Source organism: Antechinus flavipes, chromosome 3 (genome assembly GCF_016432865.1).
Source record: "Antechinus flavipes isolate AdamAnt ecotype Samford, QLD, Australia chromosome 3, AdamAnt_v2, whole genome shotgun sequence".
In the NCBI taxonomy this organism is placed as follows: domain Eukaryota; kingdom Metazoa; phylum Chordata; class Mammalia; order Dasyuromorphia; family Dasyuridae; genus Antechinus; species Antechinus flavipes.
In genome coordinates this window covers 430,187,747-430,201,940 of record NC_067400.1, presented here as the reverse complement: position 1 = coordinate 430,201,940, position 14,194 = coordinate 430,187,747, and positions in this window count along the sequence as shown.

Sequence of the window (14,194 nt, the reverse complement as noted above, 5' to 3'; positions counted from 1 at the left end):
ATAACCTAAAAAGAAAAAAACAAAAACAAAAATGCAAACAATAACAGAAAGAGTGGAAATGTTATGTTGTGGTCCATACTCATTCCCCAGTGTTCTTTCTCTGGGTGTAGCTGGTTCTGTTCATTACAGGTCAATTGGAATGAGTTGGATCATCTCATTGTTGAAGAGAGCTATGTCCATCAGATTTGATCATCATATAATATTGTTGTTGAAGTGTATAATGATCTCCTGGTTCTTCTCATTTCACTTAGCATCAGTTCATGTATGTCACTGCAAGCCTCTCTGTATTCATCTGCTGGTCATTTCTTATAGAACAATAATATTCCATAACATTCATATACCACAACTTATTCAGCCATTCTCCAATTGGTGGGTATCCTTTCAGTTTCCAGTTTCTAGCACTACAAAAAGGACTGCCAAAAACATTTTTGCACATACTGGTCCCTTTCCCTCCTTTAATATCTCTTTGGAATATAAGCCCAATAGTAACACTGCTGGATCAAAGGGTATGCACAGTTTGATAACTTTTTGAGTATAGTTCCAAATTGCTCTCCACAAATGGTTGCATCCATTCACAACTCCATTAACAATGCATCAGTGTACATTGTTGGTGGAATTGTGAACACATCCAACCATTCTGGAGAACAATTTGGAACTATGCTCAAAAAGTTATCAAACTGTGCATACCCTTTGATCCAGCAGTGTTTCTACTGGTGGGCTTATACCCCAAAGAGATAATAAAGGAGGGAAAGGGACCTGTATGTGCCAAAATGTTTGTGACAGCCCTGTTTGTAGTGGCTAGAAGGTGGAAAATGAATGGATGCCCATCAATTGGAGAATGGTTGAGTAAATTGTGGTATATGAATGTTATGGAATATTATTGTTCTGTAAGGAATGACCAGCAGGATGAATACAGAGAGGACTGGCGAGACTTACATGAACTGATGCTAAGTGAAATGAGCAGAACCAGGAGATCATTATATACCTCAACAACGATACTGTTTGAGGATGTATTCTGATGGAAGGGGATCTCTTTGATAAAGAGAGCTAATTGAGTTTCAATTGATCAAGGATGGACAGAAGCAGCTACACCCAGAGAAAGAACACTGGGAAATGAATATAAACTGCTTGCATTTTTGTTTTTCTTCCCGGGTTATTTATACCTTCTGAATCCAATTCTCCCTGTGCAACAAGAAAACTGTTCAGTTCTGCACACATATATTGTATCTAGGATATACTGTAACCTATTCAGCATGTAAAGGACTGCTTGCCATCTGGGGGAGGGGGTGGAGGGAGGGAGAGGAAAAATTGGAACAGAAGTGAGTGCAAGGGATAATGCTGTAAAAAAATTACTCTGGTATAGATTCTATCAATAAAAAGTAAAAAACAAAAACAAAAAACAATGCATCAGTGTCCCAGTTTTCCTACATCCCCTCCTCCATTCATCATTATTTTTTTCCTCTCATTTTAGCCAATCTGAAAGGTGTGTAATGATATCTCAGAGTTGTCTTGATTTACATTTCTCTGATCAACAATGATTTGAAACACCTTTTCATATGACTAGAAATAATTTCAATTTCTTCATCTGAAAATTGTCCGACACATAGTTTTAAATGACCATAATAACCTAGTGTTTGATAAATCCATAGATACAAACTTCAGGGGTAAAAATTCACTAACAAAAACTGCTCGAAAAACAGAGAAAGAAAACTATTACTAATTTCCTTGATGAAAATTGATGCAAATATTTTAAATTAAGTGATGGCAAGGAAACTATCACAATATACTATAAGGATCATATACTATGATCAGGTGGTATTCATACCAGAAATATGGGGTTGGTGAAATATTAAGAAAAACATAAGCACAGTTGACCATATCAAAACCAAAATCAACAGAAACCATGTGAGTATCTCAAAATTATCTATGTATATGTTTTGAAATAAAAAAAGCTATAATAAAAAAAAGTTCTTTGAGATATAGACATAGTAATGGTATTGCTGAGACAAACACTATACACAGTTTTATAGCTCTTTAGTTCTAAATTTTTCTCAAAAATGGTTGGATCAATTCTAAACTCGATCAACAATTCATTAGTATACCTGTTTTTTCATATCCCTTCCAGAATTTGTCATTACTGATATAACAAAACAAAGCAAAAATTGATCTAATCGAAAGAGATAAGGAAGGAAACTATATCTTGATAAAGGATACAATAGACAATGAAGCAATATCAGTATTAAACTTATATGCACCAAGTGATATAGAATCTTACTTCCTAAAGGAGAAGTTAAGAGAGATGTGAGAAGAAATAGACAGCAAAACTATAATAGTAGGAGATCTCAATCTTGCACTCTTAGAGTTAGATGAATCAAATCACAAAACAAATAAGAAAGAAACTAAAGAGGTAAATAGAATATTAGAAAAATTAGATATGATAGATCTCTGGAGAAAACTGAATGGTGACAGAGAGGAGTATACTTTCTTCTCGGCAGTTCATGGAACCTACACAAAAACTGACCATATATTAGGACATAAAGATCTCAAAATTAAATGCAGGAAGGCAGAAATAATAAATGCTTTCTTTTCAGATCACAATGCAATAAAAACTACATTCAACAAAAAGTTAGGTGTAAATAGACCAAGAAGTAATTGGAAACTAAATAATCTCATTTTAAAGAATGATTGGATGAAACAGCAAATTATAGACACAATTAATAATTTCACTCAAGATAATGACAATGGTGAGACATCATACCAAAATTTATGGGATGCAGCCAAAACGGTAATAAGGGGAAATTTGATATCCTTAGAGGCTTACTTGAATAAAATAGAGAAAGAGAAGATCAATGAATTGGGCCTGCAACTTAAAAAGCTAGGAAAAGACCAAATTAAAAACCCCCAATCAATTACTAAACTTGAAATTCTATTTTTTTAAAATAAGTTTTTATTGATAGAATGCATGCCAGGGTAATTTTTTACAGCGTTATCCCTTGCATTCACTTCTGTTCCGATTTTTCCCCTCCCTCCCTCCACTCCTTCCCCCGGATGGCAAGCAGTCCTTTACATGTTGAATGGGTTGCAGTATATCTAGATACAATATATGTGTGCAGAAACGAACAGTTTTCTTGTTGCACAGGGAGAATTGAATTCAGAAGGTATAAATAACCCGGGAAGAAAAACAAAAATGCAAGCAGTTTATATTCATTTCCCAGTGTTCTTTCTCTGGGTGTAGCTGCTTCTGTCCATCTTTGATCAATTAAGGCTCTCTTTATCGAAGAGATTCACTTCTATCAGAATACATCCTCAAACAGTATCGTTGTTGAGGTATATAATGATCTCCTGGTTCTGCTCATTTCACTTAGCATCAGTTCATGTAAGTCTCGCCAGTCCTCTCTGTATTCATCCTGCTGGTCATTCCTTACAGAACAATAATATTCCATAACATTCATATACCACAGTTTACTCAACCATTCTCCAATTGATGAACATCCTTTCATTTTCCAGCTTCTAGCCACTACAAACAGGGCTGACACAAACATTTTGGCAATACAGGTCCCTTTCCTTTCTTTAGTATCTCTTTGGGGTATAAGCCCAGTAGAAACACTGCTGGATCAAAGGGTATGCTTGAAATTCTAAAATTAAAAGGAGAAATTAATAATATAAAAAGTAAAAATAAAAATAAAACTAAGGGTTTTATGAAAAAACCAATAAAATTGATAAAACTTGTAAATCTGATTAGAAAAAGGATAGAGGGAAATCAAATTAGTAGTCTTAAAAGTGAAAAGGGAGAACTTTCCACCAACGAACAGGAAATTAAAGAAATAATAAGGGGTTACTTTGCCCAACTTTATGCCAATAAATTTGATAACCTAAGCGAAATGGATGACTACCTCCAAAAATATAGGCTTCCCAGATTATCAGAGGAGGAAGTAAATTGCTTGAGTAGTTCCATTCAGAAAATGAAATAGAACAAGCTATTAATCAACTCCCTAAAAAAAAATTCCCCATGACTAGATGGATTTACATGTGAATTCTACCAAACATTCAAAGAACAATTAGCCCCAATGCTTTATAAACTATTTGAAAAAATAGGGAATGAAGGAGTTCTACCAAATTCCTTTTATGACACAGACATAGTACTGATACCTAAACCAGGGAGGTTGAAAACAGAGAAAGAAAATTATAGACCAATCTCCCTAATGAATATTGATGCTAAAATCTTAAATAAGATATTAGCAAAAAGACTACAAAAAAATCATTCCCAGGATAATACACCATGATCAAGTAGGATTTATACCAGGAATGCAGGGCTGGTTCAATATTAGGAAAAACTATCACTATAATTGGCCATTTTAATAACCAAATTAACAAAAAACCATATGATCATCTCAGTAGATGCAGAAAAAGCATTTGATAAAATCCAACATCCAGTCCTATTAAAAACTCTTGAGAGTATAGGAATAAATGGACTTTTCCTTAAAATAATCAGTAGCATCTATTTAAAACCAGTAGTAAGCATAATATGTAATGGGGACAAACTACACAAACTGCAATAAGATCAGGAGTGAAACAAGGTTGCCCACTATCACTGTTACTATTCAATATTGTATTAGAAATGCTAGCTTTGGCAATAAGAGTTGAGAAAGAGATTAAAGGAATTAGAGTAGGCAATGAGGAAACCAAATTATCACTCTTTGCTCATGATATGATGGTATACTTAGAGAACCTCAGAGATTCTACTAAAAAGTTATTAGAAATAATCCACACTTTTAGCAAAGTTGCAGGATACAAAATAAACCCACATACATCATCTGCATTCTTATATATCGCTAACAAAATCCAGCAGTTAGAGTTACAAAGAAATTCCATTTGAAGTAACTACTGATAGTATAAAATATTTAGGAATCTATCTGCCAAGGGAAAATCAGAAACTTTATGAGCAAAACTGCAAATCATTTTCCACACAAATTAAGTCTGATCTAACCAACTGGAAAAATATTAAATGTTCTTGGATTGGACAAGCAAATATGATAAAGATGTCAATACTCCCTAAACTAATCTATTTATTTAGCGCTATACCAATCAGACTCCCAAAAAAACTATTTTAATGACCTAGAAAAAATTACAACAAAGTTCATATGGAAAAACAAAAGGTCAAGAATTTCAAGGGAATTAATGAAAAAAAATCAAATAAAGGTGGCCTAGTACCAGATCTAAAAATTATATTATAAAGCAGCAGTTACTAAAATCATCTAGTATTGGCTAAGAAATAGACTAGTTGATCAATGGAATAGGTTAGGTTCAAAGGACAAAACAGCCAATAACTTTTATAATCTAGTGTTTGACAAACCCAAAAACCCCAATTTTGGGGATAAGAATGTATTATTTAACAAAAATTGCTGGGAAAATTGGAAATTAGTATGGCAGAAACTAAGCATTGACCCACACTTAACACCATACATCAAGATAAGGTCAAAATGGGTTCATGACTTAGGCATAAAGAATGAAATTATAAATAAATTGGAAGAGCATAGGATAGTTTCCCTCTCAGGCCTATGGAAGAGGAAGGAATTTATGACCAAAGAAGAACTAGACATCACTAGTGACCACAAAATAGAAAATTTTGATTATATTGAATTGAAAAGTTTTTGTACAAACAAAACTAATGCAGACAAGTTAGAAGGGAAACAATAAACTGGGAAAACATTTTTACAGTCAAAGGTTCTGATAAAGGCCTCATTTCCAAAACATATAGAGAATTGACTCTAATTTATAAGAAATCAGGTCATTCTCCAATTGATAAGTGGTCAAAGGATACGGACAATTCTCAGATGAAGAAATTAAAACTATTTCTAGCCATATGAAAATATGCTCCAAATCATTATTAATCAGAGAAATGCAAATTAAGACAACTCTGAGATACCACTACACACCTGTCAGATTGGCTAGAATGGTGCAGAATGTTGGAGGGAACAGGGACACTGATACATTGTTGGTGGAATTGTGAATACATCCAGCCATTCTGGAGAACAATTTGGAACTATGCTCAAAAAGTTATCAAACTGTGCACACCCTTTGATCCAGCAGTGTTTCTACTGGGCTTATACCCCAAAGACATAGTAAAGAAGGGGAAGGGACTTGTATGTACCAAAAAAATGTTTGTGGCAGCCCTGTTTGTAGCAGCTAGAAGCTGGAAAATGAATAGATGCCCATCAATTGGAGAATGGTTGAGTAAATTGTGGTATATTAATGCTATGGAATATTATTGTCCTGTAAGAAATGACCAGTAGGATTAATACAGAGAGGACTGGCAAGACTTACATGAACTGATGCTGAGTGGAATGAGCAGAACCAGGAGATCATTATATACCTCAACAACAACACTGTATGAGGATGTATTCTGATGAAAGTGGATTTTTTTCGACAAAGAGATCTAACTCAGTTTCAGTTGATCAAGGATGGACAGAAGCAGCTATACCCAGAGAAAGAACACTGGGAAATGAATATAAACTGGTTGCATTTTTGTTTTTCTTCTCAGGTTATTTAAACCTTCTGAATCCAATTCTCCCTGTGCAACAAGAGAACTGTTCGGTTCTGCACACATATATTGTATCTAGGATATACTGTAACCTATTTAACATGTATAGGACTGCTTGCCATCTGGGAGAAGGGGTGGAGGGAGGGAGGGGAATAATCAGAACAGAAGTGAGTGCAAGGGATAATGTTGTAAAAAATCACCCTGGCATGGGTTCTGTCAATAAAAAGTTATTTTTTAAAAATAAATAAATAAAATAAAATAAGATACTTCTTTGACTGCAATTCAGAAATTTTAGTATTTTGTCATGCCATTGTTACCTTTAATAAATCATTTAATTTCATTTAATAGTTAAATTATTATTTCTGTGATTTGTTTTTTGATCCACTAAGTATTTAGGATTAAATTACTTAGATTTTCAATAAACATGAGTTTAGTCAGATTTCAGAAAATAATAGAGGATAGAAGAATCTGCTGTATAAACCAAAGTTTCATAGGCAAAGTAAACAATTGAAGAATAATGATCTCTTCTTAATCCTCATCCTTCTCAGTTTCTGGTGCAGTCTTTGACCCTGTCAGTCATTCTCTTGATACTCTCTTCTGCATGTTTTATTTACATTGCTGCTTCTCTGTTCTCCTCCTACCAGTTTGAATATTCTACTCAATGTTTTTTTTTTTTTTGCTGAATCTTCATTCAAGTCATGAATGAAGACCCTCTTCTCTTTTCTCTCTAGATTATTTCAGTTGGTGAATTCAATAGTTCTTGTGTCAATGATCATCTCTATAATTATTCTCAGAACAATTTTTTCAGCCCTCCCTCACCTCTTTTCTAGTCTCCAGACTTGCATCTCCAACTGCCTTATAGACATCTCAAGCTAAATGACTCAATTTAACATGTCCAAAATGGAACTCATTATCTTCCCCCATCCCCCAAATTCTTCCCATCTTCAAATTTCCATTTTAATGTTGCTTATTATACCAGCCTCTCATTCATCCAGGCTCATAAATAAAATTTCATCCTCAGGTCCTCAATAACTCTCATCGTAACACTTCTTTTGTAAATGTTCTCTTCTATTCTCTGATACAGTCACCACCTTGATTCAGGTTCTCATCACTTCACACCTATACTATTGTCATAGTTTTTCTATCTTTCTGCCTCTTTTCTCCCCATTCTGATCTGTCATCCAATCATATGCCAAATTAATTTTGCCAAAATAGAGATCTTACTATACCATTCCCCTATCTAGTAAACCCTACCAGCTCCCTATATCCTCCAGGACCAGATAAAAAAATCTTGTATTTGGTATTCAAAGCTCCTCATAATCTCGCCCCTTCCAAACTTTTCAGTTTTCTTACAAATTATTTTCACTTCATCCTTACTCTACCATGTTTTCTCTGTTCCAATGAAATTGACCTCTTTGCTATTCTTCCCACAAGACCCTCCATCTCCCATCTCTGGGCATATTCCTTTTGCCTTTCACACCTAGAATGCATTTTCTCCTTTATCTCCTGGCTTCAAGTCCCAGCCAAAATCCCATACTCTATGAATAGCTATTTCTGATCTTTCTTAATTCTAATGCCTTCCCTTTGTCAATTATCTCTATTTTATCTTTTATCTGTACATAATTGTTTTCATGTCATTTTCCCCATTACATTGTGAGCTCCTTGAGGTCAGAGTCTGTCTTTTGCCCTCCCAGCACAGGACCAGGCACATTGTTGGTGCATAATAAATGCTTATGTACTGAATTCAGTTTCTTGACATCTTTGACTTTCTTTAAGACAGGGTTTCTGTAAGAGATCTTTTCCAGTTTTCTTCTCCATCCCCATTTGCAGACCCAGCTGGTGCCTTCCCTCTGTGAGTTATCTTTCATTTATACTGTATAGATCTTGGATGTACATAATCCTTTGCATAATACCTCCCCCCATTAGTTTTCTTTGTATCTCTTTAGCATTGTTTATAGCCTGTATCACACACTTAATAAATGCCTGTTTGGGTTACTGTATAACCCAAAGTTTATGCCTGAATTTACATATAAACTATGTCCTTAAAAACAAGTTCTTTCTTCTTATCTCATGATCTCCAAATGTTGCCAAATTTTGTCAAGGCTGATTGCCCATTTTGGCCCCCTGGTTTTTGTTCTTCTCAATGATAAGCATACAAATGGTAATCATTGAGGGCCTTAGCAAGGCTGGAATGGATATTTCCCCCCCAAAAAAAAAATATATATATATATACAAATAGGATCATCAAGAGCCTTAGCAATGCTAAAATGGATATTTTCCCCTTTCTTTTTAGATGTTTTATAGACGTTCTTTTTTATGTGATATAATTAATTTCCAATGATTACCATCAAGAGAACCTTCCCTTGTAATAAGTAAAGTGAAGCAAAGAAATAAAAACATTGATCATTTGTGGGGGGGAAAAAACATTTAATTTCCAATCTTTGGTTCAGGGGACAATCATGATTAAATGACTTGCTCAGGGTGATACAACTAGTAAGCATCTGAGGCTGGATTTGAACTTAGGTCTTCCTGAGTCCATGGTCAGTTGCACTGAGTCACTTAGCTGCCCCCTTAGCCCTTTTCTGAAACAAATGCGCCAATTAATTTTGATCTATTATTGATTGTATTTTATTGCATTATGATCTAAAAAAATGTACATTTAGTATTTCTGATTTTATGGAGTTTTTGAGCCCTAACACAAAGACAATTTTTCGTGAAAGTGCTCTGTACAGCTGAGAAAAAGCTACACTCCTTTCATTCCCTTTCAATTTTCTCTAGAGGTTTATTATATCTTTTTCTAAGAGTCTATTCTTTTTTAATTTCTTATGTATCTTATGATTAGAATTATCTAGTTTTAAGAAAGGCAAGTTGCAATTTCCTCTTTAGTTTTACTGTCTATATCCTCTAACTCATTTAACTTTTTGTTTAAGATTATGGATCCTGTAGCATTCAGTATATGGGTAAAATTGTTATTACTTGATTGTTTATATCATTTAGCAAAATGTGGCTTCCCTGATTATCTCTTTTAATTGGATCTATTTTTGTTTTTGTTTTGTTAAAACTGAAGTGGGTTGTGGTCCCTTTAAGAAACTACATTTGTGGAGCACAACCAGGAGATCATTATATACCTCAACAATGATACTTTATGAGGATGTATTCTGAACATTCCAAAGAAAAAATACTGGGAAATGAATGTAAACTGCTTGCATTTTTGTTTTTCTTCCCAGGTTATTTTTACCTTCTGAATCCAATTCTTCCTGTGCAACAAAAGAACTGTTTGGTTCTGCACACATATATTGTATCTAGGATACACTGTGACATATTTAACTTGTAGAAGACTGCTTGCCATCTGAGGGAAAGGGTGAAGGGAGGGAGGGGAAAAGTGAGTGCAAAGGATAATGTAGTAAAAAAAATTACCCAGGCATAGGCTCTGTCAATAAAAAAGTTATTTAAAAAATAAATAAAAATTAAAAAAAAAAAAAAAGATTTTGTGATTCTTTTCAGATTGATTTGCGATGCCTTTTAGATTACTCCCAGCCCCTCCTGGCTGATGCATAACCAATTCAGGAAGCCTGCATCTTTGACTCACAAATTCTGGTCAAAAGTATCCCTTTGAATTCCAATAGGAGATCCTGGCTTGTCCCAGCCACCATCGGATCTGAGCCAACTTGGGCTCTCACAGCCCCCATCAAATCTGAGCCAACTTGGGACTCCACCCATGGGCCCCCTTTAGCTAAATCTCTCATTATAAAAAGAGCCAAAGTAAAATCTTCTCTTTGCAGAGGTTCTAACCCCAAGGGCCTCTGTCCACTAGAATAGTGTTTCCAATGCTATCTTCTCTTTACCTTCACCTATTTCCTTAACCAGACTTTAGCCTTATTTCCAATCCCCATTATAAACCTCTTTTATCAATCTAGGTTTTCAGGTCTGTAAATTCCTTTACAATGAACTTCTTGTGCTGCCAGAATGGAGTTCCCCAAATGGAGCTCCTACCTTGAGCCAAATACTGAGGGGTTTCAGGGAACCCAAAACCCTCCATTTGATTCCCTGAACCCCGAACCTGCCACTAGACCTTATCTAACTCCTTGACCACCAGAAATCCTAATTTCATTTGGGTTGCCCAAATCTAAACCTCCTTAAAACCATGATTGCTATTCCTGCCTTTTTAATTTCAGATGAAATATAATGTCTTGTCCTCCAGCCCACTTTGTTAATTCTTTGTACATCTTTTCATTTTAAGTATGTTTTTTTAATACAATATATTGTTGAAATCTGGCTTCTAAACCAATTTGCTATTTATTTCTGTTTTATTGGTAGGCTCATTCTATTTATACCCACAGTTAGCATTTGTAATTATTTATTTCTGTGCATCCAATTTTATTTTATTTATCCATCTCTATTTTTACCCTATACTCCACAAAAATCTGTTTTGCTTCTCACCACTGTCTTTCTTATTTCATTCACTTATCATCATTCCCTTTCTCTTAGCTTCATTCTCTCCCATTTCCCTGTTGGCTGAGGTAATATTCTATAGCTGAGTGCATATGTATTCTTTCCTTTTTGAATATGTCCATATGAGAATGAGGTTACAGATTGTCTACCACAACCTTTTCCTTTTTCATTGTAAAAACTCTTCTTTGCACATCTCTTTTGTGTGAGATAATTTCCTCTATTCTTCCTCAGCATTGTCTTCTCTTAAGTATCTTCCTCTTTCTCCCCCTCCACAATTTTTAGATCAACCCAGCATAATTAATTTATGCCCATGCCCTTATCTGTGTAGACTCATTCTAACTGAATGAATGATAAAGTTATTTTTTTAATTTATTTATTTTTTGTTATAGCTTTTTATTGACAAAAGATATGCCTGGATAAGTTTTCAACATTGACCTTTGCAAAAACTTCTGTTCCAATTTTTCCCCTCTTTCCCTTCATCTCCTTCCCTAGATGGCAGGTAGTCCTATATATATTAAACATGTTAAAGTATATGTTAAATACAATATATGTATACATATTTATACAGTTGTCTTGATACACAAGAAAAATTAGATTTACAAATAAGGTAAAAATAACCTGGGAAGAAAAACAAAAATGCAAGCAAACAATAACAGAAAGAGTATAAATACTAAGTTGTGGTCCACACTCATTTTCCACTGTTCTTTCACTGGGTATACCTGGTTCTAATCAGTACTGATCAATTGGAACTGATTTGGATTCTCTCATTGTTGAAGATAGCCACTTCCATCAGAATTTATCCTCATATAGTATTGCTGTTGAAGTGTATAATAATCTCCTGGTTCTGCTAAGTGAAATGAGCAGCCACTTCCATCAGAATTTATCCTCATATAGTATTGTTGTTGAAGTGTATAATAATCTCCTGGTTCTGCTCATTTCACTTAGCATCAGTCCATGTAAGTCTCTTCAAGCCTCTATTTCATCCTGATAGTCATTTGTTATAGAACAATAATATTCCAAAACATTCACATACCACAATTTACCCAGCCATTGTCCAATTGATGGGCATCCATTCAATTTCCAGTTTTTAGGCACTACAAAAAGGGTTGCCACAAACATTTTTCCACATATAGGTTCCTTTCCCTTATTTAATATCTCCTTAGGACATAAGCCCAGTGGTAACACTGCTGGATCAAAGGGTATGCACAGTTTGACAATTTTTTGAGCATAGTTCCAAATTGCTCTCTAGAGGGGTTGGATCCCAGTCACAACTCCACCAACAATGCATCAATGTTCTAGTTTCCCCACCTCTCCTCCAACATTTGTCATGATCTTTTCCTGTCATCTTAGCCAATCTGAAAGGTATGTAGTGATAGCTCAGAATTGTCTTAATTTGCATTTCACTGATCAATAATGATTTGGAACACCTTTTCATATGGGTGGAAATAGTTTCAATTTCATCACCTGAAACTTGTTGCTATCCTTTGACCATTTATCAATTGGAGAATGGCTTGATTTCTTGTAAATTAGACTCAACTCTCTATATATTTTGGAAATGAGGCCTTTATCAGAACCTTTGACTGTAAAGATGATTTTCCCATTTATTGCTTCCCTTCTAATCTTTTCTGCATTAATTTTGTTTGTACAAAAGTTTTTTTAATTTGATATAATCAAAATTTTCTATTTTATGATCAATAATGATCTCTAATTCTTCTTAGGTCATAAATTTCTTCCTCCTCTACAGGTCTGAGAGGTAAACTCTCTTATGTTTTTTCTAATTTATTTATAATTCCATTCTTTATACCTAGATCATAAACCTAAGATCATAATCTTATCTTGGTGTATGGAGTTAAGTGTGGGTCAATGCCTAGTTCCTGCCATACTAATTTCTAATTTTCCCAGCAGTTTTTGGGAAATAGTGCATTCTTATTCCAACACTGGAGTCTTTGGGTTGGTCAAACACTAGATTGCTATAGTTATTGACTATTTTGTCCTGTGAACCTAAAGTATTCCACAGATCAACTAGTCTATTTCATAGCCAATACCAAATGGTTTTGATGACCACTGCTTTGTAATATAGTTTTATATCAGATACAGCTAGGGTTTTTTCATTGGTTCCCTTGAAATTCTTGACCTTTTGTTCTTTCAGATGAATTTTGTTGTTATTTTGTCTAGGTCATTAAAATAGTTTCTTGGTACTCTGATTGGTACAGCACTAAATAAACAGATTAATTTAGGGAGTATTGTCATCTTTATTATATTTGCTTGACCTATCCAAGAACACTTAATATTTTTCCAATTGTTTCATCTGACTTTATTTGTGTGGAAAGTGCTTTGTACTTTTTGTCATCTAGTTCCTGAATTTCCCTTGGCAGACAGATTCCCAAATATTTTAAGCTATCAACAGTTATTTTAAATAGAATTTCTCTTTTTTCACTTGCTGATTTTTTTAGTGATGTATAAAAATGCTGAGGATTTATTTGAATTTATTTTGTATCATGCAATTTTGCTAAACTTGTGGATTATCTCTAATAGCTTTTTAGTAGAATCTCTGGGGTTCTCTGAATATACCATCATATAACCTGCAAAGAGTGATAATTGGTTTCCTCATCAACTATTCTAATTCATTTAATCTCTTTTTCATCTTTTATTGCCAAAGCTAGCATTTCTAAAACAATATTGAATAGTAATGGTGATATTTGACAAGCTTGTTTCATTCTTGATTTTATTGGGAATGGTTCCAGTTTATCCCCATTATATATGCTACTTACTGATAGTTTTAAATAGGTGTTACTGACTATTTTAAGGAAAGATCCATTTATTCCTATACTCTCTAGTGTTTTTAATAGGAATGGGTGTTGAATTTTATCAAATGCTTTTTCTGCATCTATTTAGATGATCATGTGATTTTTGATTTTAATTTGCTAATTGATATAGTCAATTGTGTTAATAGTTTTCCTAATATTAAATCAGCCCTGCATTCCTGGTATAAATCCTACTTAGTCATAGTGTATTATCCTGGGGATGGTTTTCTATAATCTTTTTGCTAGTATTTTATTTAAGATTTTTGCGTCAATATTCATTAGGGAGATTGGTCTATAATTTTCTTTCTCTGTTTTCTTCCTACCTGGTTTAGGTATCAGTACCATGTTTGTGTCATAAAAGGAATTTGGTAGGATTCTTAGTTAACCATTTTTTTTC